This window comes from Hyla sarda, chromosome 6, assembly GCF_029499605.1.
Source record: "Hyla sarda isolate aHylSar1 chromosome 6, aHylSar1.hap1, whole genome shotgun sequence".
NCBI lineage: Eukaryota > Metazoa > Chordata > Amphibia > Anura > Hylidae > Hyla > Hyla sarda.
This window is the reverse complement of record NC_079194.1, coordinates 39,284,856-39,307,677: the sequence shown is the minus strand read 5'-3', so window position 1 is coordinate 39,307,677 and position 22,822 is coordinate 39,284,856. Positions and strand designations below refer to the sequence as shown.

Genomic DNA, 22,822 nt, shown 5'->3' with positions numbered 1-22,822 from the left:
CTTAGCAATTTTACGTATTTTTTATTTTTTTCTCATTTCAGATCCGTGTATCCTGTGGACTACTTCGGCTTTGGTGGACTACATCGATGACCAGCGTTTTTTTTATTTTATTTTATTTCTGTTTAATGTTGATAAAATGGTTAACGAGGGCTTGGCCTTAGCGTTAGCCCCAAAAACAGCTAGTGCAAACCCTCAATTATTACCCCCGTACCCACCATCACAGGGGTGACAGGAAGAGCTGATGCCAACTGGCCCAGAGCATTAAAAATGGCGCTCCTGGGCCTAGGTGGTAACAGGCTGGCGTTATTTAGGCTGGGGAGGGCCAGTAACAATGGTCCTCGCCCACCCTGGTAACGTCAGGCTGTTGCCTCTTGGTTGGTATTTGTCTGAAAATAAAAATAAGAGAAACCCTATGCATTTTTTTATTATTTAATTATTTATGCAAAAAAAAAAAAGCATAGGGTTCCCCCTATTTTTTTTTTCCAGCCAAATACCAACCAAGCAGTAACAGCCTGATATTACCAGGGTGGGCGAGGACCATTGTTACTGGCCCTCCCCAGCCTAAATAATGCCAGCCTGTTACCGCCTAGGCCCAGGAGCGCCATTTTTGATGCTCTGGGCCTGTTGGTACTGACTCAGTGGGAGGTCTTATCATCTCGGACCCGGCTACAAGTCATTCTAGCTGGGCGGAGCGGCTGCCCGGCTCATGAATATTCATGAACTTATCCTCGTAATCTAACTCCTTTTTCTAAGTCTGGTGGGGAGGGCCGCGCATGCGCCACGTTCCGTACACCCGGAAGCGGCGTTCTCCCCCCCCCCCCTGCTTCACTCGCGCTGCGGCCCAATACAAGTAAGAAGACGGGCTGCATGAGTGAAAACCCGGGGAGAGAACGCCGCTTCCGGGTGTACGGAACGCGGCACATGCGTGGCCCTCCCCACCAGACCTAGAAAAAGGAGTTAGATTACGAGGATAAGTTCATGAATATTCATGAGCCGGGCGGCCGCTCCGCCCAGCTAGAATGACGTGTAGCCGAGTCCCAGATGATAAGACCTCCCACTGAGTCCCAAGCCAGGGAATAACAGAAAACTAAAGATAAAGATATCTGACGAACCGCTGAACCGTTTTTAACCAGGTAAGAAGCGTTTTAATCAGGATCACCCGCACTACCAGCCTGTGTAACAGGTTTAGTGCGGGTGATTCTGATGACAGATTTCCTTTAAAGGGGTGCTACGCCCACAGACAATTTATCCCCAGAGGATAGTGGATAATATGTTAGATCGCTGGGTTCCTGCGGCCGGAGACGTGATGTCAAGCCCCACGATCCGCTGCAAAGCACCTCAGCTATCTATAGAGAATGAATGGAATGAATGAATGGAGCATGAGATCGTGGGGGTCCCAGTGGTCGGACCCCCTCGCAATCTGACACTTATACTCTATTATGTGGGTAAAAAAATATATAAATATATGTATATATACAGGGGTCAAGTCCTGGGGAAAAAAGTGTGGGAACTCACCCAAGATTTCCACTTAAAGGGATACTAGACACGTTATACCCTATCCAAAGCCTAGGGGATATGATATCTGATCCTGGGGGTCTCGCCGCTGGGGACCCCCACGTTCTCCCTGCTGCACTCGGCATTCGTTTAGAGCATTGGGTGCAGCGCCGGAGGCTCATGAAGTCACAATCCCTCAATGCAAGTCTATGGGACTTGTATTGAGGGGGCATTACTGTGACGTCACGAGCCTCTGCCCCGCATCACCAGTCATCCAGCATGGATCTAAGCTCGTTCCTTGCACCGGATGTCTGGGTTGCCGCAGCCGAGATCCCGGGGGTCCCCAACAGCAGGACCCCATGATCAGACATCTTATCCCCTATACTTTGGATAGGGATAAGATGTCAGATGTCTAGGGGCGGAGTACCCATTTAAGGGCTGGTCCTGCAGGACTCCTGCTAATGGGAACTGCGTACCTGCTGTGGAAAAAGTGGACTTGAGCCCTGTACATATATATATATATATATATATATATATTATTGTTTTTTTATTTATATATATATATATATATATATATATTCATATCTTATTGTCTTAGGAATTTCTGTGAGTATATAGAGAGCAAGTTTCTCATTTATTAGTCAGAGCTGGGAATAGCTACCAAAATTCTCTCAGTTGAAAGACCCAGCGCACTTTTACATTCCATAGAAAGCCTTTTGATGTAAATGAGAACTATTCTGTTCTTCCTTTTCCCTCTGGTTACACTGTGGGGGACCTGGGCTCTGGCTGCTTAGTTCTCCCATAGACTGCAGCCTATTGCTGGGGGCTCAGCAGCAGGACACCCTGTCATCCATTTACTGTTATGTGAACTTTCTAACAAAAGGCCATTGCCCACAATTGAACAATGCTTCTAACGTTTACTACTCAGATCATAAATATGCAAAGTAAAAGGCCACTATCTCAGTTTGATTAATTTATTTTCTTTAAAGGGGTACTCTGGCCCTGAGACATCTTATCCCCTATCCAAAGTATAGGGGATAAGATGTCTCACCGCGGGGGTCCCACTGCTGGGGACCCCCGCAATCTTGTATTCGCCACCCACCTGTTTGAGCTGCACGCCGCGGTGCCAGCTCACAAACAGCCGGGTGGCGACCACGGGGCCGGAGTATCATGACATCACGACTCCGCCCCCATGGGATGCCACGCCCCGACCGCGCTATACAAGTCTATGTGAGGGGGCATGACGTGATGGGCGCCATTACCGCGGTCATGTACAGGACATAAATGTACATCCTGGTGCATTAAGTATCCATCGCACCAGGACATACATTTACGTCCTGCATCGTTAAGGGGTTAACCGACGTCCACAGGTCTCTCACCAGCCAAGAAGACTCTGCTCTTTACTGACGAGGGGCAACACCCCCCAAAACACATATCTGCAGATGGGTACTCTTTCCTTCTGGAGAGATTTCTGGCTTGATATAAATTTCCAAACAGTTTCTAAAACTGTTGGAGTAAAAAACTGACATTTCGGGAAAACTACCCGTAACGGTGGTGTGATTGAGCTGCTTTTCTATCCTTTCTTCTCATACATTATACAGTATGTGCATATATAAACATGTACTGCACATTTCTTTTTGGATGCTTTATGTTAATGGGCTTTGGAGCCAATACTGATTTCTTCTAATTCTTGCCATTGCACTGCACGCATGCTACATGTCTGCTGCACATGTGCTCGCTTTCATTGGTATATGGACATCCTTGATGACCAGTATACATCATTTCCATCTGTCATCTACCTACATAAGTACAGATCTTCAGTAAGCTTCCGGCAGATTCCGTTTGCTTCCTATTTACCTCTCCTCTTTTGGCACACTCACTACAGAGCTCCTAAACAAGAATTGTACATCGGACGCTCCATGGTCAAACAGCTGCAAACAAACCCAAGATTATTGTGCTCAGTGCCAACTACTGGGTAAAGAGGTGTAAAGCTCACTGTCCTCTGAAATGAATGAATCATGATTCACTATCTGGCAGTCTGGCAGACTAATTTAGCCTTGGCAGATGACTAGATATTGTCAGGCCCGTCGCTACAGGACAGGCAAACCAAGCAATTGCTTGGGGCCCCGAACAGGCTGGGGGGCCCCGAGCAGAGCCGGTGCTTGCCCGTCCTGTAACAACGGGCCAATTCCCCCCATCACTATTAACCCCTTAAGGACTCAGCCCATTTTGGCCTTAAGGACTCAGACAATTTAATTTTTACGTTTTCATTTTTTCCTCCTCGCCTTCTAAAAATCATAACTCTTTTATATTTTCATCCACAGACTAGTATGAGGGCTTGTTTTTTGCGGGACCAGTTGTCCTTTGTAATGACATCACTCATTATATCATAAAATGTATGGCGCAACAAAAAAACACTATTTTTGTGGGGAAATTAAAACGAAAAACGCAATTTTGCTAATTTTGGAAGGTTTCGTTTTCACCCCGTACAATTTATGGTAAAAATGACATGTGTTCTTTATTCTGAGGGTCAATATGATTAAAATGATACCCATTATTACATACTTTTATATTATTGTTGCGCTTAAAAAAAATCACAAACTTTTTTACCAAATTAGTACGTTTATAATCCCTTTATTTTGATGACCTCTAACTTTTTTATTTTTCCGTATAAGCGGCGGTATGGGGGCTCATTTTTTGCGCCATGATCTGTACTTTTTTTTTGATACCACATTTGAATATAAAAAACTTTTAATACATTTTTTATAATTTTTTTTTAAATAAAATGTATTAAAAAAGTAGGAATTTTGGACTTTTTTTTCCGTTCACGCCGTTCACCGTACGGGATCATTAACATTTTATTTTAATAGTTCAGACATTTATGCACGCGGCGATACCAAATATGTCTATAAAAAAATATTTTTACGCTTTTTGCGGGTAAAATAGGAAAAAACGGACGTTTTACTTTTTTATTAGGGGAGGGGATTTTTCACTTTTTTTTTACTTTTACTTTTACATTTTTTTTTTTACACTTGAATAGTCCCCATAGGGGACTATTCATAGCAATACCATGATTGCTAATACTGATCTGTTCTATGTATAGGACATAGAACAGATCAGTGTTATCGGTCATCTCCTGCTCTGGTCTGCTCAATCTCAGACCAGAGCAGGAGACGCCGGGAGCCGGACGGAGGAAGGAGAGGGGACCTCCGTGCAGCGCTGCGGGCGATCCGATCATTCATTCAAATCGCGCACTGCCGCAGATGCCGGGATCTGTATTGATCCCGGCACCTGAGGGGTTAATGGCGGACACCCGAAAGATCGCGGGCGTCGGCCATTGGCGGCGGGTCCCTGGCTGCGATCAGCAGCCGGGATCAGCCACGAATGACACGGGTATCGCTTCGATGCCCGCGGTTATGCACAGGACGTAAATGTACGTCCTGGTGCGTTAAGTACCACCTCACCAGGACGTACATTTACGTCCTGCGTCCTTAAGGGGTTAAGGACATCCCTGTGTCCCCAAAAATCTTTTCGGGACACAAGGATGCCCCAGTTACCTCTGTGCGGCCGCCGGCCCCACATTAACTTTAAAAACGCAGGGGCTGGCGGGAAGTAGCGCATGCAGGGACGTCACTGATGATCTGTGCGTGCGCCCAAGGCAATAGAGCGGAGCGGTGAGGAGGACGCGCGCGCATGGTAGGTAAGTGACCAGCGGGCAGCGGCAAGTCATCTTCAGTATTCCAAACACCACTCCGGGGTCACGATCATAGGCTATGGGCCATAGCAGTAGATCGTGAACCCAGAGCGGTGGTCGGAATACTGAAGTTGGCCAGTAAAACAGACATACAGCCTCCAGCCATACACTGTATATGGCTGAAGGCTGTATGTCTGTGGGGGGAACATACTGCACCTAATGTGGGGGAGCTATACTGCACCAAATGTGGGGGAACTATATACTGCACCCAATGTGGGGGACTATGTACTGAACCTAATGTGGGGAACTATATACTGCACCTAATGTGGGGAACTATATACTGCACCTAATGTGGGGAACTATATACTGCACCTAATGTGGGGAACTATGTACTGCACCTAATGTGGGGGAACTATACTGCACCAAATCTGGAGGAACTATACTGCACCTAATGTGGGGGAGCTATGCTGCACCTAATGTGGGGGAGCTATGCTGCACCTAATGTGGGGGGAACTCTGCGGCACCTAATGTGAGGGGAACTCTGCTGCACCTAATGTGGGGGGAACTCTGCTGCACCTAACGTGGGGGGAACTCTGCTGCACCTAACGTGGGGGGAACTGTGCTGCACCTAACGTGGAGGGAACTGTGCTGCACCTAACGTGGGGGGGACTGTGCTGCACCTAACGTGGGGCGAACTGTGCTGCACCTAATGTGGGGGGAACTGTGCTGCATCTAATGTGGGGGGAACTGTGCTGCACCTAATGTGGGGGCCTCGTCTCGACGTTCGCTCACGTCACACTCCCAGAATTCAAGTGCCGGCGTTACTACGTCCTGATGCCGGCCCTAGAGCGTGACGTGCGTGAACATCGGGGGGGGGGGCTCCATGTCCCTTTAGCTTGGGGCGTCAAATTCCTTCAAATGGCCCTGGATATTGTTACCAACTGGAATGCATTGAACCTGTTGTAAAAAACAGCACTACTCCTGCCCTAAGGTTGTGAATGGTAGTACAACTTGACCTTTGACCTTAATGACTAAGCCCCATTTTTCAAACTTGACATGAGCCTCTTTTTGTGGGAATAATTTTGGAATGCTTTTACTGACTTAAAGGGGTACTCCGGTGGAAAATATATATTTTTTAATCAACTGGTGCCAGAAAGTTAAACAGATTTTTTAAGTACTTCTATTAAAAATTAGGAAGGGTCCAAAGCAGGAGCAAATCCCATTGGCAAACCTATCCTACTCTGGACAGTTTCTGATTAGAGGTGTCAGCAGAGAGCACTGTGGACAGAAACAATAAAAAGAAATCCAAAAAGAAAATAACTTTCTCTGTAATATACGGCAGCTAATAAGTACTGGAAGGATAAAGATTTTTAAATACAAGTAATTTACAAATCTGTTTAACTTTCTGGCACTAGTTTATAAAAAAATAAATAAAAAAAACATGTTTTCCACCAGAATACCCCTTTAAGCAATTCTGAGGTTTTTTTGTGTGACATATTGTTAGTGCTAAATTATGGTTGATGTATTCAGTGTTTTTCGTGAAAAACTCAAAAATTTTGTGAAATAATTTTCTGCTTGTTCATGAAATAGTCATTCCAAATAAATTTTTATAGCCCTCTTCCTGGTACTGGGTGGGGGTCTATCTGTCACAGCACTGCTTAGCCAATCACTGGCTGAGATGAGACATCACTATGCACTGTAACACTGTAACACATTGACACTCAGCCCCGCACACAGCCGAGCTCCTGGTGCTGGGGGTTAGTGCCTTACAGTGCTGCTCAACCAATCACTGGTTGAAGAATTGTGTCCCACCTCAGTTAAAGGGGTATTCTGGGATTGTCTTTCTTTTCTCCGGAAGATCATTTTCTGAAGCCTACAGAGTGAGTGTTGTCTCGGACCTTTCCCAGTATGATGTGCAGCTCGAGACAATGCACCACAAGTCAGGTGCTGAAAGGAACTTGACTGATTCACTTGTTGTGTGTAAAGCCATCCCCCTGATGATGTGACTGGCACACATGTGTGTGCATTTATCATCACACAGATCCACAGCTTGTGTGCCAGGTGATGTCGGGCAAGTCATGTGATCAAAGGAAGCATGGCTGGGCTTCAATGGGTGGGGCAACCAATGTGTGGGAGGGAAATGAGTCACCTCCCACCTTGAAACAAAGGATCCTGAGGATTGTAGTCTGAGTGAGGCCACAGAAACACGAAGTAGCCAGTTCTCAAAAACAGGACATCAGCATGATGGGGGACACAGGACATAGCCATTTACCACCAACACAAGCACAGATCCTTGGTAAGCATGTCCATTATATGTATGACTAAGGCTGTAAATTAGCAGCCAAAACGCGTCACAATGTTTGTACCTATATCTATTGAATAAAATCCTCACTATTTTACCGATACAAGTGCTAGACCATCCAGTTTGTTTGATTAATATTGCATGGAAGTGGTTCATTCCGGTACGAGACTCCTTGGGCTACATAGGGAGAGCTGAACCTTGCTCTACATTGCATGTCCATTACGGTATGACACTTATTTACTAAAGTCACCTTATGTTAGAAAACCCCTTTAAATTTATTGGAATCATAAGGGCAGGATACAAATAACAAGTAAGCATGAAAAATGGTAACACATTTCAGGTGTAACACCCTTAGACCTACTGGTCCGAATGTGTTGAATACTTTCAGGTAAGATGTTATCTAAATCAATTTTAAAACAGATTAAAAAAGTAATAGGACATATTTACATTCCTTTTATCTTTACCATATAAGAATGCATTTTTACAGTATTTTTTTTTTTTACCAGGTCAAATGAACAGAAATGACCCCGCAAGCGCAGTGCCATCCTCACCTCTACAAAGCTTTCATGTGATTGGCAGACAATAAAAAAAAAATGTGAAAAAGTGCAGCAATCTCAAAGAGTTATTATGAAAAGCTAGAACATGACAGCGCTGAGGGAAACATTACATTTCTCTTCATATAATCGTGTATCGTTTACGACACTTACAGGAGATGTGACAACAAGCACAGAATACTTTAGAGTTTGCTCGTTCCAACCCGATAATTCTCTACAGTATTATATTTAATGATTTCGTTTTTTTTATTTTTTTATTCTATAGTCCAAGCACTGAGCAGAATTAAAAGACAGACACCATCATTTCATGCATCAAGGAATAAATCGAGTTTAGTATCTAAGTTTTACTCTGGCGCATAGAGCGAATTACTAATGGTCCTAAAAAAAAGGCCATACAAAAATGTTAACAAGTATAAAAATGTCACTGTAAACCAGTATTTAAAGACAATAACAAATTTAAATTGTATGAACCAGATATAAGAAGTCATATGAGAATATAAAAATTTGCTTTCAGTATTGACAGTATGAAGGATTATCTAAATCAGTGTTTCACCGGAAGAATGCCTCCAGCTGTTGAAAAACTACAACTTCCAGCATGCCCGGACAGCCAAAGGCTGTCCGGGCATGCCGGAAGCTGTAGTTTTGCAACAGCTGGAGGCATACTGGCTGGGGTGTGGTCTCCTTTAGCCCAGCAGATATACCCCTTAGTATATGTTCACATGGCGGAATGTCTGCCCGGAAGATTTCCAGACGGACTTTCTGCAGACAGCCGGCATCGGTAGAACATACCAGTGCTAGGATCGCTCAGAAATGCACTGGCTCCGTTGACACCAATGCATTTCCCAGCGGATTCCGCAGAAAGAATTGACAAGTTAATTCTTTCTGCGAAGGGTGGAATTAGAATTTCCACGACAAATGCTTCTGTCATGTTATGCCGCGTGCGCGGTGTAGCAGTATTCTATTGAAAACAATGGGTCTCTGTTCTCCGCCGGCAGGGCTGGTGCAAGGATTTTTGCCTCCCTAGGTGAAAGTAAATTTTGAGGCCCCTTGACCCCGCCCATTGACACCACCCTTTGACACGTCCCAGCTTACTACTGGGTTGACACACTGTAACAAACTTCCTCCTCATGGGGCAGATGTGTGGAGGCGCACGCGATGTCAGGATGCTGGAAGGACCTGCCCTGCCTGTCTGACATGGGAGGTGGCACTGCGCTCAAGCAGGCTGAAGAATGCGACGGTGGTGCTGGCCGGGCGGGTGCTTCGGATGAGCGGTGGATGCTTTTGGATGCCGGCTATTAACTTTCTGGCAGTGGCCAGAGCGGCACCCCCATCAAGAGGGGGCTCTAGGTGGCTGCCTATTTCGCCTATAGGCAGAACCGGTCCTGTCTGCCAGATTTCGCTCGGAAGTTCCGCTGTGTAAACATAGCCTTCTGTATACCAGAACTGAAGGAGTTGAAATCTACACCAGCTTATAGCTAACATAGATTTCAGGTTTTTTGAAGCTATCATGAATACTAGCAGAGAATAACTCTAGGTGCTCAGTGATACTACCCAATAGCAGAGAATGATGCATTGTCTTAACAGGTAAACATAAAGGTGTACTAAGTGATAGCTGAGCAGAATACAATGTGTGCGAACATAAGCGTAAAAATAGATTAGATAATAGCACACAATGACACATAGTCTAAGCACATAGATCTATTAGGCAACAGTGGAGAATCATACATTGACCAATAAGGTAAAACCATAGAAAAGCCTGAAGTGGATAAAACCCTGAATTCAAACATAAATTGGCATCCAAGAAGAAGAACTACGTTTAACAGGGGCACTAAGGGCTATCTAAGACCTCCTTTATAGTTGTCAGGCGGCGTTTCCCTCCAGCATACACAGTAGGAAACTGATAGCAGAACTGATCCCATTCATTTGAATGGAACAGTTTACAATCATTTATCGTCTCAGTTTGGATGCCAGATGATTGGACTTTCCGGACCGGCACCGGACAAGGGAACAAATCTTGCTGAAATCCCCTGTCCATTGTTAATAAATAATGGTCGCCGGATGCTACACAACTGATGATAACTGATACATGTTGTCAACAGTTTTGGCATCAGTTGCATTGAGATTTAGGCTGGGATTACGTATGCTGGACATACGTAAACCTAGCTTAAAATAGATATCCAAAAGCCAAAATTAAGTTACATCCAGAAGGAAAATATCAGCTTATCTAAACAATTTCTCCAATCAGCATTTGTTCCCAAGCATTATGAAAGTAACTAAGGGAACCCATGAAAGTGACTGTGTTTTAGGATCTCGATGCGGAGGTCAACAATAAGGCGGGTTAGTCTCTGTTCACCAAATTAAAGCATCAGGTACCAAAAGAAAAACACATTTGTAAAAATAGACTTCTTAAAGGGGTTGTACAGATATGTAAAACTTATACCCTATCCCAGTGGTCGGACTACCCACGATCTCCAAATTGGACCTGCCTTTTGCCTATTTAAGCTCTCTGTTCCCACTTTCCAAGACAAACTGGTCTTGGTAGTGACAGTCTGCTCCGATAACCACTGGTTGAGGTGAGATATCGCTGCAAATGATGATTGGTGGAGCGGGCTATCACTCCTAAGACCAGTTTGTCCCGGTAGGTGGAGGATTTGATGCTTCTGTCTTTAGTCAACTTTGGCACCCTGGCAATACTAGGAGGAAGAGCACTGTTATCCCTGTACTGCCCAAGCAATGCCAGGCCCTACTAATGGCTTCAGCCAGTTCCACCATACTTACATAGTTAGGCAATGAGTTCATGAAAGCCAATGACATCAGGTCCCGCTCACGCCTGTGATGTCAGGCCCACGAATTTGGGCTTGAGGTGAATGGATTCGCTGCTGTAAAGATCTGCATTGTCAGTAACGGTGATTAGTGCGCACACACAGTCTCTGCTCTCTCAGCAAATGTCCATCTTTGTCAATGGCTGTCAAACATATAGGGCTGTGACATCATAGAGCTGGCTGCTGATAGGCTGCATGCCGCCATGTGATTCAGGGTGATGATGCCTGACTTGGTGATGATCTGACTTCCCAGACTTCCTTACCCCATGTCCTCAAGTGTAGCCTCCATTTTAGCCCCCCAGCCCACACAAAATGTAGTGAATGAAGCCATACCACGAAGCGCGAGGAAGTTCGAATTTTTCATGAAATTCAGAACAAATTCGACTTTGTCAGCTTCGATTTGCCCATCTCTAGCTTTGATCATACATCACTATTGTGCCATCTAGACTCACTCTTACACACTACTCCCGAAACTTTAAACTTTTTTTCATGCATATAGGAATAGTTTATGCATTGTACTTTTGTTTAGATAGCTTCTGACTGACTGATCTGTATTCACACTATCTGTGTACTGTGTTTATATGCTCAGACAGTGGATGATTCTCTGCCGGTGCCTTGTAAGTTTATGTATTTATACTACCTGCTCAGACTATGCATCACCATCTGCTATTGCCTAGTATATCCTCATGTTTACATGAGCAGACAATACATGATTCTTTGCAATTGCCTAGTAAATCTATGTGCTTAACTGCTCAGACTATGCATCATTATATGGTATTTATTGTCTAGTATATCCGTATGTCACCTGATCAGAAAAAGCATGATTCTTTGCTGTTGCCTAGTACAGTATATCTATGTGCTTACCAGCTCAGACTGTGCATCATCATTTGCTATTGCCTCGTATATCCTTATGTGTGCATGCTAAGACGATGCATGATTCACTGCTATTACTGGAGAACCTACAACTATTCTTGGCTGATATCCATGATGCTGTGTTTGCAATAACGGATTCTGGACCTTCCCCACATTATTTGTAGCAGGATACATTTGTTGTAATATATATACAGTGACCCCTCGACCTACGATGGTCCCGACATACGATAATTTCAACATGCGATGGCCTATCAGAAGCCATCGCATGTTGAAGGCAGCATCAACATACGATGCTTTTGTATGTCGGGGCCATCGCATAAACGGCTATCCTGCAACGCTGACTGCTTCAGCTGCCGCCGGATAGCCGTTTACGGTGCCCCGTGTGGTCCGCTGATGATCACTTACCTGTCCTTGGGGCTCCGGTGCGTCCTCTTCAGGACCCCCTGCATCGCCGGCGCTCTCCATCGACGTCCCATCATCCAATAGGAGCGGCGTGCGTAGCGCTGTGATGGCGGCGACGGAGAGCGCGGATGCCGGGGAAGCAGAGGCCTTGCCGGAGAGTCGGGGACACCTCGGGGACGGGGTGACAGCAATGGACGGCGACATCCAGGGCAGCGGTGACGAGCGGTGACGGTCCAGAGCGGCGGGGACAGGTGAGTTCAACTTCCTCTAACAGTGGTCTACATCCTGCGGACCTCCAGATGTTTCAAAACTACAACACCCAGCATGCCTGGACAGCCGTTGTAGTTTTGCAACATCTGGAGGTCCGCAGGTTGTAGACCACAGTCCTATACTTTACAATGCACGGATCCCTCAAATGGATGGTTTCAACAAACGATGGTCTGTTTGGAACGGATTACCATCGTATGTTGAGGGACCACTGTATATATATATATATATATATATATATATATATATATAGAAAAAATGAAAAAAAATGCAACAACACTCAAACCAAAAGTGTGTCCAAAAGTGTGGGTGCAGGCTACTGAAAAAGAACCAAGTCCACCAATTCCTTCACATCAATAAAAATGAAAGCCAATTCAGCACTCCATAGTATGAAAAAGTGAAAAATGTATTCCATGAAAAAAAATGTGAAAAGAGCAGCGACGTTTCGATCCTCTCCAGGATCTTGAGAAAGTGTAGAAAGGAAAAACAGAGACATATCTTCAATGAAAACATAAGAATAACAGAAATACAGATCCTGAAGGGAATTACATCTCAAGTTGTATGTATGTATGTACAGCTCTATGTCTCTTAAAGAAGTGATCCACCTTAAGGTGATTTTAGCACGTACCTGCCAGACAGATGCTTGGGAAGGATCTGTGCTTGTCTTGGAGCTAAACGGCTATGTTCTGAGTCAACCAAAACACTGTGCCTATCTTTTTGTGAACTGTTCATTTACTGTTTGAGTTCCCTCCCTCCAACTACATGTTCCATAATTCTTTGTTTGTAAGTGTGAGGTCATTTTTCTTTCTCCCACGCATCAGCCACCTCATCCATTGAATTACACCTGTGTTCCCCTTGATGCAATAGGCCAGTGTTTTCTAAATAGGGTGCCTCTGGCTGTTGCAAACCTACAATTCACTGCAAAATAATCTCCCTCTCACCCAGCGGTCGCTCAACCCACTGAAGCAGGACAGGATCCCTCTGAACACCTGACTAGTGATGTAATGTCTCAGGGTGCACTACAACCTGGAAAAACCTAAGATGACAGTCATTTTGTATGCTGTTAAAAATAAACATTGGGCCAAAAATCACAGAAGAATTGCTAGACCACCATCATATCTGGGGTTACCTGTTTGCTCGTCAAGGTAAACTAAAATATTTATTTTTTATTACATAAATATATATATATATATATATATATATATATATATATATATATATATATATAGTAACATTTTCCATCTCGATTTAACTAAAAAAAATAATGGGAAAAGAATGTTAAGGAGCAAGAGGCATACAACATAACTTTGGTACCAAGTAAATTCTTTATCAACTGTGTTGTTCGGGTGTTTTTAGGATATTTCTTGTCCATAGAGCAGACATGCTACATGTGCTGTGCTATATGGGAAGCCTACGAACCCAATTGGTCAGGAGTTTTTGGGGGTCATTTTTAAAAGCCCTAATGAGCCTACATTTTCCCAACCTCATGGTCCCCAGCGTTCGCCACATTTACGATGCAAATTTCTATGACTTGTATAGTTTTGTGGGGTTCTTTTTGCCAGTGAATTCAATGGGCGTTTTTTGGCCGTGGTTTACTAGGTGCACAGTTTACGCATGACTTTTGCAAAAAAAAAAAAAAAAACATAAATAAATGTTCACATGTTTATTAAGAAAGGAGCAAACTGATTCTAAAGTAATCAAATTTGCCTTGAATTTCCCAATAATTTCAGATTCATTAAATTCCAAATTATTTTGGATTTGTGATTTGTTTCAGAACAAACACAGTATGTACAGGAACAGGAACTTCTGTCAAAGTGAGGAGTCCCTGCTCCTGTACACTAATGCATGCACTATTTCTCCCATTACTATCTTCCATCACAAAATAATGTCTGTTATTAATAACGGGCTATAACGGGTTAAAACGGCTATTAGAAAAATCCCATAGATTATAATGGGATTTTCTAACGGCCGTATAGGATTTTGTAACTGCCGTTTTACAGCCGATTTTCAGACGGAACTTTGTGAGGATATTTAAAACTGAGTCATTTTGTAGTGTGAAAGAAGCCTAAAATGGAACTTGCCTTGTCCAACATGGCATAGATTGAGACCAGCTGAAGGCTGATGCACAGTGCCATGAGCTTCTCCCGGCAATATCTTAAGATCTGTTGGGGTCTAAACACTTAGACCCTGAGTGTTCAGACCCTTTAAACATGTCCCTATGACCTGTCAAAAGTTTTTTCTAAATGACAAGAACACTTTAAATAATTTAAAAGCATATGACCCTGGGAAGACATGCCATAGTGCCAGAAGGGTTGACAATAATCTACTCTGTAATATATACATATATATATATATATATATATATATATATATATATATACAGAACTTTTTTACAGAGTTGCGAAAACTGTCAGAGACACTTGAAATTCTAATGTGTTAACTCCAGATGAACTTTAGAAAGATCTGTACCTGTTTTTTGTTGAGTTGCAACTTATTCCTGTATTCTTTAGCGCAGCAATATAATGATCTGGGGGATATCAGATAATACAATATTTATAGCCATAGCAGGGGAACGTGATGCCATAAGGGATACATTCTTTCCCTCCAGGCATTCTCAACAAGCTGCAGTACAAAATTTCCAATCAGCAGAAAACAACAACCACAAAGAAAACTTCTCCTCTGAGTCCGTCACCTATCACAGGGTCTTTATGTTCTCCTATAATGGGGGGAGGCTGAGGATTTCTTAGCTAGAGCCTTCATCTTCATACTAGAAGACATTCCATTACCTGAGCCAGCAGAACCCTGATCTAATAACTATCCAAAAATGATCATCAATCTATTTAGGTGGAAAGATATATATTCATCCCCAATACTATTATATACAAATAGATGCTTTATCGGCCAATTCAACATAAAAAGTAAAACATAAAACGTGTATGGAAAAATCTATCTATCTCATATTTATTATCTATCTATCTATCTATCTATCTTCTATCTATCATCATCATCTTGTGGTGATAGATAGATGAGATAGATAGATATAAAGATAGATAGATAGATATAAGACAAATGATAGATAGATAGATAGATATGAGATAGATGATTGATAGATAGATAGATAGATAGATATGAGATAGATAGATAGATAGATAGATAGATAGAAAAAAGTCCAAGAGAGCAGCACTCGCAGGGTAGGTACAATGGTGCTACAGATCCCGGTCACGAATCTCCCCAAATAATAAATGAAAGGCAACCGCACTCCCTTAAGATGCAAAAAAGGTTAGGTCTTTATTCACACAAGCGTGAAGGTGGCAATGTTTCGGCTAGCTCACCTAGCCATTATCAAACTTTGATAATGGCTAGGTGAGCTAGCCGAAACGTCGCCACCTTCACGCTTGTGTGAATAAAGACCTAACCTTTTTTGCATCTTATGGGAGTGTGGTTGCCTTTTGTTTATTAGATAGATAGATAGATAGATAGATAGATAGATAGATAGATATGAGATAGATAGATAGATAGATAGATAGATATGAGATAGATAGATAGATAGATATGAGATAGATAGATAGATATGAGATAGATAGATATGAGATAGATGATAGATAGATAGATAGATATGAGATAGATAGATAGATAGATAGATATGAGATAGATAGATAGATATGAGATAGATAGATAGATATGAGATAGATAGATATGAGATAGATAGATAGATAGATAGATAGAAAGATAGATATGAGAAAGATAGATATGAGATAGATATATATGAGATAGATATATATGAGATAGATAGATAGATAGATAGATATGAGAAAGATAGATATGAGATAGATAGATATGAGATAGATATATATGAGATAGAAAGATAGATATGAGATAGATAGATGAGATAGATAGAAAGATAGATATGAGATAGATAGATAAGCGTTTATGAAAACATAAATGTCTCCCATCTGTTGCTTCTCGCTGACTTATGCCAATTGTTTTCCTGCACACAGGATGAATGAGACAAGTAATGTTTTTCCTTTTACCTTTGTCCTGTTTCAGATAAGGATGGTTCATGTCCTGGGAAAGGCACAAAAGTGGCACTACATGGCACCAAGCGAGGGGACATCTTGGTCTTCTGCCCAGATTGTTGCAGTGATTCTAGTTTGCTCATAGCCATGTCTGCTCCCTTGACCTGTCTGTTTCGGTTGTCTCTAATGCCGGGCTGCCCATGTCTGGATCTCCATGTAAACTAGATATTCTCTTATAATACAGGATCCGGCCTGATGTGTTCATTGCTGGCAGAGCTCACTCCATCTCGCCTACTAACCAGGCTCACTGGGAAGAGGAAGAGCCGTGTCCTGCTTAATATGATTACATTACAAATCCCTGTATCATTCATTAATACCAAGCAGAATGCCACATTGCTCATTATAGGGATTTTTCTTACTCTTGTTCCGCTTTCTTCTTTTCTCACATTTGCTTTCCCACTTAAATGTGCTTATTTTTAGGAGGGCTCCTTCATACACAACAAATACACGACTTTTTGAACAATTTACCACCTTAACGACACAGGGCCCACATAAACACACTGTGTGACTCGGTGAGTACTGGCTGCTATCACACTGATGTCCGCTATTAACCATTTAGATGCCGCAACCAATGACGATTGTGGCATCTAAAAGTTAACCGTACAAATGCTGGTAGCTTCGGGGGACTTATAGGGTCATCCGCAGAACACTATGGCTGGATGGTTTGTATTAGCTAAAATGGCAGCCAGAGGGCCTCTTTTTACCTCCATGCCATAGAAAACTCATCTTCTTATACAGTCTGCCTCAGGTAGACTGTACAAGTAGGGTGCCCATATTACTGATCAGTGCTTTGCCTTTGTATAGCACTGAACAGTACAAGTAATTGAATGATTGCCTATAATAGTCCACTTGGGTTTATAATGTTTATATAAGAATATTGGGTATTTCCGCATGCGGAAATGTCTACACTATTCAAACATAATATTTCTGAAACTGCATAGTGAATGGAGTAAACATAAAAACACTGAAAAATACAATATATGAATTTAGCCTTAAAGCAAACCAGTCAGATAATTGATCCTACCTTATCTAAAAGCAGAATAGTACAGATGGAGAGAAGCTGAGCTTTGGGATATATAGGTTTATTTGATTTACATATAATCTCTAAGTAAAGGTGAAGTAAATCCTTGGAGATAAAATGAGAATCCTACGTACCCCGCCCTCACAGAATTATTGACAGACTTTTGTGGACACCAACTAATTCAGGAAAATATGTCAATCACTGACAGTGGGCAGAGTGAGCAGGACTCTCACTGCCTCTCCTAGGAGTCCTGTCAGGATTTACTTTGCCTATTACACAAAAATCATATAAACCTATATATCACAGAGCTCAGCTTCTTACCCTTCATCACATCCTACTGTCAGACAGGGCCACAGAAATCACCTTATAGACTTAGTTCAAGCTGGTAATTTCTGGAGATAGAAATATAGCAAACCATGGAATTTTGGACGTTGGCCAGAAATGAAATGTGGTATCCCCATTGCATAACTTGCGGTGAGACAAATACTGTACGTCTTGCTTCTCAGTGAACATTTGCCAGGCTGGGAGCAGAGAACCAGGCACAACAAATGTCTGTGGGTTCCCAGAGGTATATGGTGATGCTGTACAAATCTAAAATTGTTGTCAAATCTGAATAGGATTCAAGTCTACCCTATCGAAACAAATTTTGGGAGGTTAACTTATCTCTACTTTAAATTACCATTTGAAGGTTATTAATAATAATAATACTTAACATATATCTATATGTATATATATATATATATATATATATATATATATATATATGTATATATATGTATAGTAAATTTGAGTAGCCACATTTGTCCAGTAATATATATATATATATATATATATATATATATATATATATATTATTATTTTTATTTATTTTTTCTTCTGCATAAGAAGTCGAAGGATTAACCTTCCCTGAGCTTTGGCCTGGCCTGGTTGCTTGGCTACACCTTAGCCAATCTGGGTTGTGAGCAATTACCAGGCTGAGCATGCGCCTGTGAGCTTGGCTACTTTAGTTCATCTCCCTCTGTTCCTGGTTGCCAGTGGAAGGGACCGTCTTCGTGATTGTGGACCCGTTGCTTAGGACAGGTATGCAAGTCGGCAGGGACAGAGGGTGTGGGCAAGTTTAGGGCTGTACTCTATCCCTGCCCAATGTGACATTCTGTTTCTAAATACTGTTATTCTGGAATGAAAGCAAAAAAAACAACGAGGATCTATACATTCCAGTGTATAGATCGGGTGGTAATATTCCCCCAGAGAGGAGAGCAGCGGCAACCACAGAAGTTCTCCTTATTCTAAAACAATAATTCAACGCAAGATAAAGTTGTGAGTGGTCTGTTTTTTGGCCACTCACAGAGTGTAAATTTTCTTTTTTTTCCTGTTCTAGTGAGAACTGTATGGTAATAAAATTGAAACTGCAGCCGCTCCCCAGTTTTCTCTTTTATTGCTATTTAAATACTGTTATATATGTGTAACATGATTTGTTTCAGTTATGGAAGTAACACATATTTTGGTTTATTTTATTATATGTGCCCATTATTAAGCAGTTTCAATAGTTCAATACGTCCTTCTGTGATTATAACAAATTTTTCAGGCTTTTTTTTTTTTTTTTTCTACATTTATCATTCTTTATTAAAGGAGTACTCCAGTAGAATCATTTTTTAATTTTATTTATTTTTTTATGAACTAATGCCAGAAAGTTAAACAGATTTGTAAATTACTTCTATTAAAAAATCGTAACTCTTCAAGTACTTTTTAGCAGCTGTATGCAACAGAGGAAATTCTTTTCTTTTTGAATTTCTTTTTTGTCTTGTCCACAGTTCTCTCTGCTGACACCTGATGCCCGTATCAGGAACTGTCCAGAGCAGGAGAAAATCCCCATAGCAAACTTATGCTGCTCTGGACAGTTCCTGACATGGACAGAGGTGTCAGCAGAGAGCACTGGACAAAACAAAAAAGAAATTCAAAAATAAAAGTTTTTTCTCTGTAGCTGGAAGGGTAAAGATTTTTTTTAAAGAAGTAATTTACAAATCTGTTTAACTTTCGAGCACCAGTTGATTTAAAAAAAAAAATGTTTTACACCGGAGTACCCCTTTAATTGTAGTCCTAAAAGGGTAAAATGGCAGAGATTAGAGCTATTCCTGATCTTCATTGTTAGACAAGAAGCTTGACATTTGCAATATACTTTTTACTTCTCGTAACAGAAGGGATTTGCACAGTTCTGTCCCATAGAGAGAGCCATACTGTATAGCTTGGAGCTCCTCGGTGACATGTACCATGGCTGTCAAGAATATGGTACATGTCCCATGATTATAACTGGTAGTGTTAGTAGTGTTGAGCGGCATAGGCCATATTCCAATTCGCGATATTTAGCAAATATATTGACGAATATTCGTTATATATTTTCTAAATTTGCATATTCGTAATATTCACGTTTTATTTTTGCATATACGAAAATGTGCATATGCGAAAATTAGCATAAGTGAAAATTAGCATAAGTGAAAATTAGCATATGCAAATTTCCAGTCTCACACAGTAGTATTAGAGCCTTCTTTACACCACACAAGCTGGAAGCAGAGAGGGATGATCACTATGATGTATACTGTGAAAAAAAAATGAATATTCGTCATTGCGAATATATAGTGCTATATTCGCGAATATCTGTGAATTTGCGAATGAAATTTGCATTGCGAATATTCGCGAGCAACACTACTAAGGAGCTCCAAGCTACATCTACCATGAGCTCCTTCAGGCACTGGGGCCTGACTACGACTTCTATCTCTGTTCCTGCTCATCAAGGTTTTCATTCTGTCTTTTTTTTTTTTATTGTCACATAAATGATATGCCTTTTATTGGTACAGCACAATATTTGTTGTGTCTTCTTTTAGGTAAAATGTAACTTAGTTATGAATGAATTAGTTACAAAGTGAACATTTTATAGCCTAGTTACTATTCCTTTCCACGGCCAATATAAAGTGATGTAAACAGACGACGCACTGCTGATATGTTTGTGCAGCCTAAAAGTGGCACTTTGTGGTCTGTTGCTAAGAAGCGACTAATAAGATGTGACATATGGCAAATCTCCCAGAAACAGAAGCTATTCTCAATTACAGAGTTTATCAATGTTTTCAAACTCAATAATCACATTAAAAAATAACCGGTGGTTTCAAAAGAGTATTTCAGGATTTACATTTTTTTTTTTAAATTGACTATGCTACAGGGGCTGTAAAGTTAGTGTAGTTCACAATATAGTGTCTGTACCTGTGTGTTGATGGCTGGTCTGACAACTCTTATGAGTTAATTTTTAACAGCATACAATATGAGTGTCGTCTCAGGATTTCCCAGGTTGCAGTGCGGCCCGAGAAATTACATCACTAGTCAGGGGATGAAAGGGAATCTGTACTTCAATTGGTGGAGCGACCACTGGGTGTGGGGGAGGAAGGGGGACATCATTCTCCACATTGCTGCAGGAAATCGTCCCAGGTGTGCTTCAATGGGTGGGGTGACTGTTGTGTGGGAGGGAGAAAAGTGAATTCACACTTACAAACAAGGGGTCCTAGGACACGTAGTTGGAGGTAGGGAACTCCAACAGGAAATAGCCATCTCACAAAAAAGTCACAGCATTATGGTGAACTTACAACACAGCCTGTTAGCTCTGAGACAAGCACAGATCCTTTCTAAGCATGTCCGTTACTGTCTGGCAGGTAAGTACTAAAAAGACCCTTATGGTCGATAACCCCTTTAAACTGTAGGCAGAAATCCTGGCCAGTTTTTATTTAAACACTTTTTAAATTCAAACTTTACTTTAGTCTATTTTAGTTTTTCTTCATGTGTTGAATTACCAGCTATTTCGGTACAGAATCTAATTCAATTAGAAGGAAATTCAAGCATCATCTGCATTTTGAGCTTGTTCATGCCGTATTAATGAATGGCATCTGCTAGGACTGGGATATGCTTCCTATGCAGTCTTTCTGGAGGCATCTGTCCGTATTAATACCGTGATTACATGTTTGTGCACTAAATGCTCCGAGTCCCCTTACAGGAGAGTGAATCGTCGGAAAGGTTATCAGCTGCCAGTAATGCTTGACAACTTAAAACAAAGTGTTATTATGCCTATTTATTCTCAGTTCATTTGCAGAGGTTATTTAAGTCAACTAAAACATCTTCGAGATTAAAAAAGCTCCGCGATCGCAGCTCCGGTCTAATTAGCAACAATATTGGATTTACTGGCATCACTGAATGCACCCAGGTCATAACACTGTTCTGGGGCAGGCGGCACCCGCAGAGAAATCTAACATATTAGTTAATCATTTATATACAAACAAAATAAATTTCATTTAGCAAAATATTTATAATACATTAGCTTGATGTTAATTAAGGTCTTAAACAACGAAGCCTCATAATAGGAACAGTGTAGTTATAGAGGAATGCTGTTTTAACAATAATATATAATATGCAACAATGTACAATTATATATATATATATATATATATATATGTATATGTATATATTGTAATATATATATATATATATATATATATATATATATATACATAAACTACAATATATATATATACTACAATATATATATATATATATATATATATATATATATATATATATATATACATATATCAGTTTATTGCATGTTATTTTTCTGTGTTTTTAACCCCTTGGGGACTCTGGGTTTTTCCGTTTTTGCACTTTCGTTTTTTTTCTCCTCACCTTTTAAAAATTATAACCCTTTCAATGTTGCATCTACAGACCCATATAATGGTTTTTTTTTGTGCCACCAATTCTACTTTGTAATCACATCAGTCATTTTACCCAAGAATCTACAGCAAAACTAAAAAAAATCATTGTGCGACAAAATTTTAAGAAAAAGAAAAACACAATTTTGTAGATTTTGGGGGCTTACGTTTCTAATCAATTCATTTTTTGGTAAAAATTACACCTTATCTTTATTTTGTGGGTCCATTCAATTAAAATGATACCCTACTTATATAGGTTTGATTTTTTCTTACTTCTGGAAAAAATGATAACTACATGCAGGAAAAATAAAATGTTTAAAAATGACCAGTTCTGACCCCTATACCTTTTTTATTTTTCCGCATATGGGAATGTATGAGAGCTCATTTTTTGCGCCGTTATCTGAAGTTTTTAACGGTAACATTTTTGTTTTGATCTGACTTTTTGATCACTTTTTATTCATTTTTTATGGTATACAAAGTGACCAAAAATATGCTATTTTGGATCTTGGATTTTTTTTTATGTGTACGCCATTGACCGTGTGGTTTAATTAAGGATATATTTTTATAGTTTAGGC

The 22,822-nt window shown here is 41.0% G+C and overlaps 1 protein-coding gene and 1 long non-coding RNA gene across 5 annotated transcripts in view; one reads left to right on the top strand and one right to left on the bottom strand.

Moving 5' to 3' along the window:
- LOC130275498 (uncharacterized) overlaps positions 1-8,306 on the top strand; it is a 50,057-nt gene extending 41,751 nt beyond the window's left edge. For both annotated transcript variants that reach the window (XR_008844799.1, XR_008844798.1), the window contains one exon: positions 7,997-8,306. This is a non-coding gene — a long non-coding RNA (uncharacterized LOC130275498). The remainder of the gene's footprint in view (positions 1-7,996) is intronic.
- Positions 1-22,822, bottom strand: part of KCNT2 (potassium sodium-activated channel subfamily T member 2) — an 814,344-nt gene that overhangs the window by 657,796 nt on the left and 133,726 nt on the right. The gene's annotated exons all lie outside the window — the stretch shown is intronic.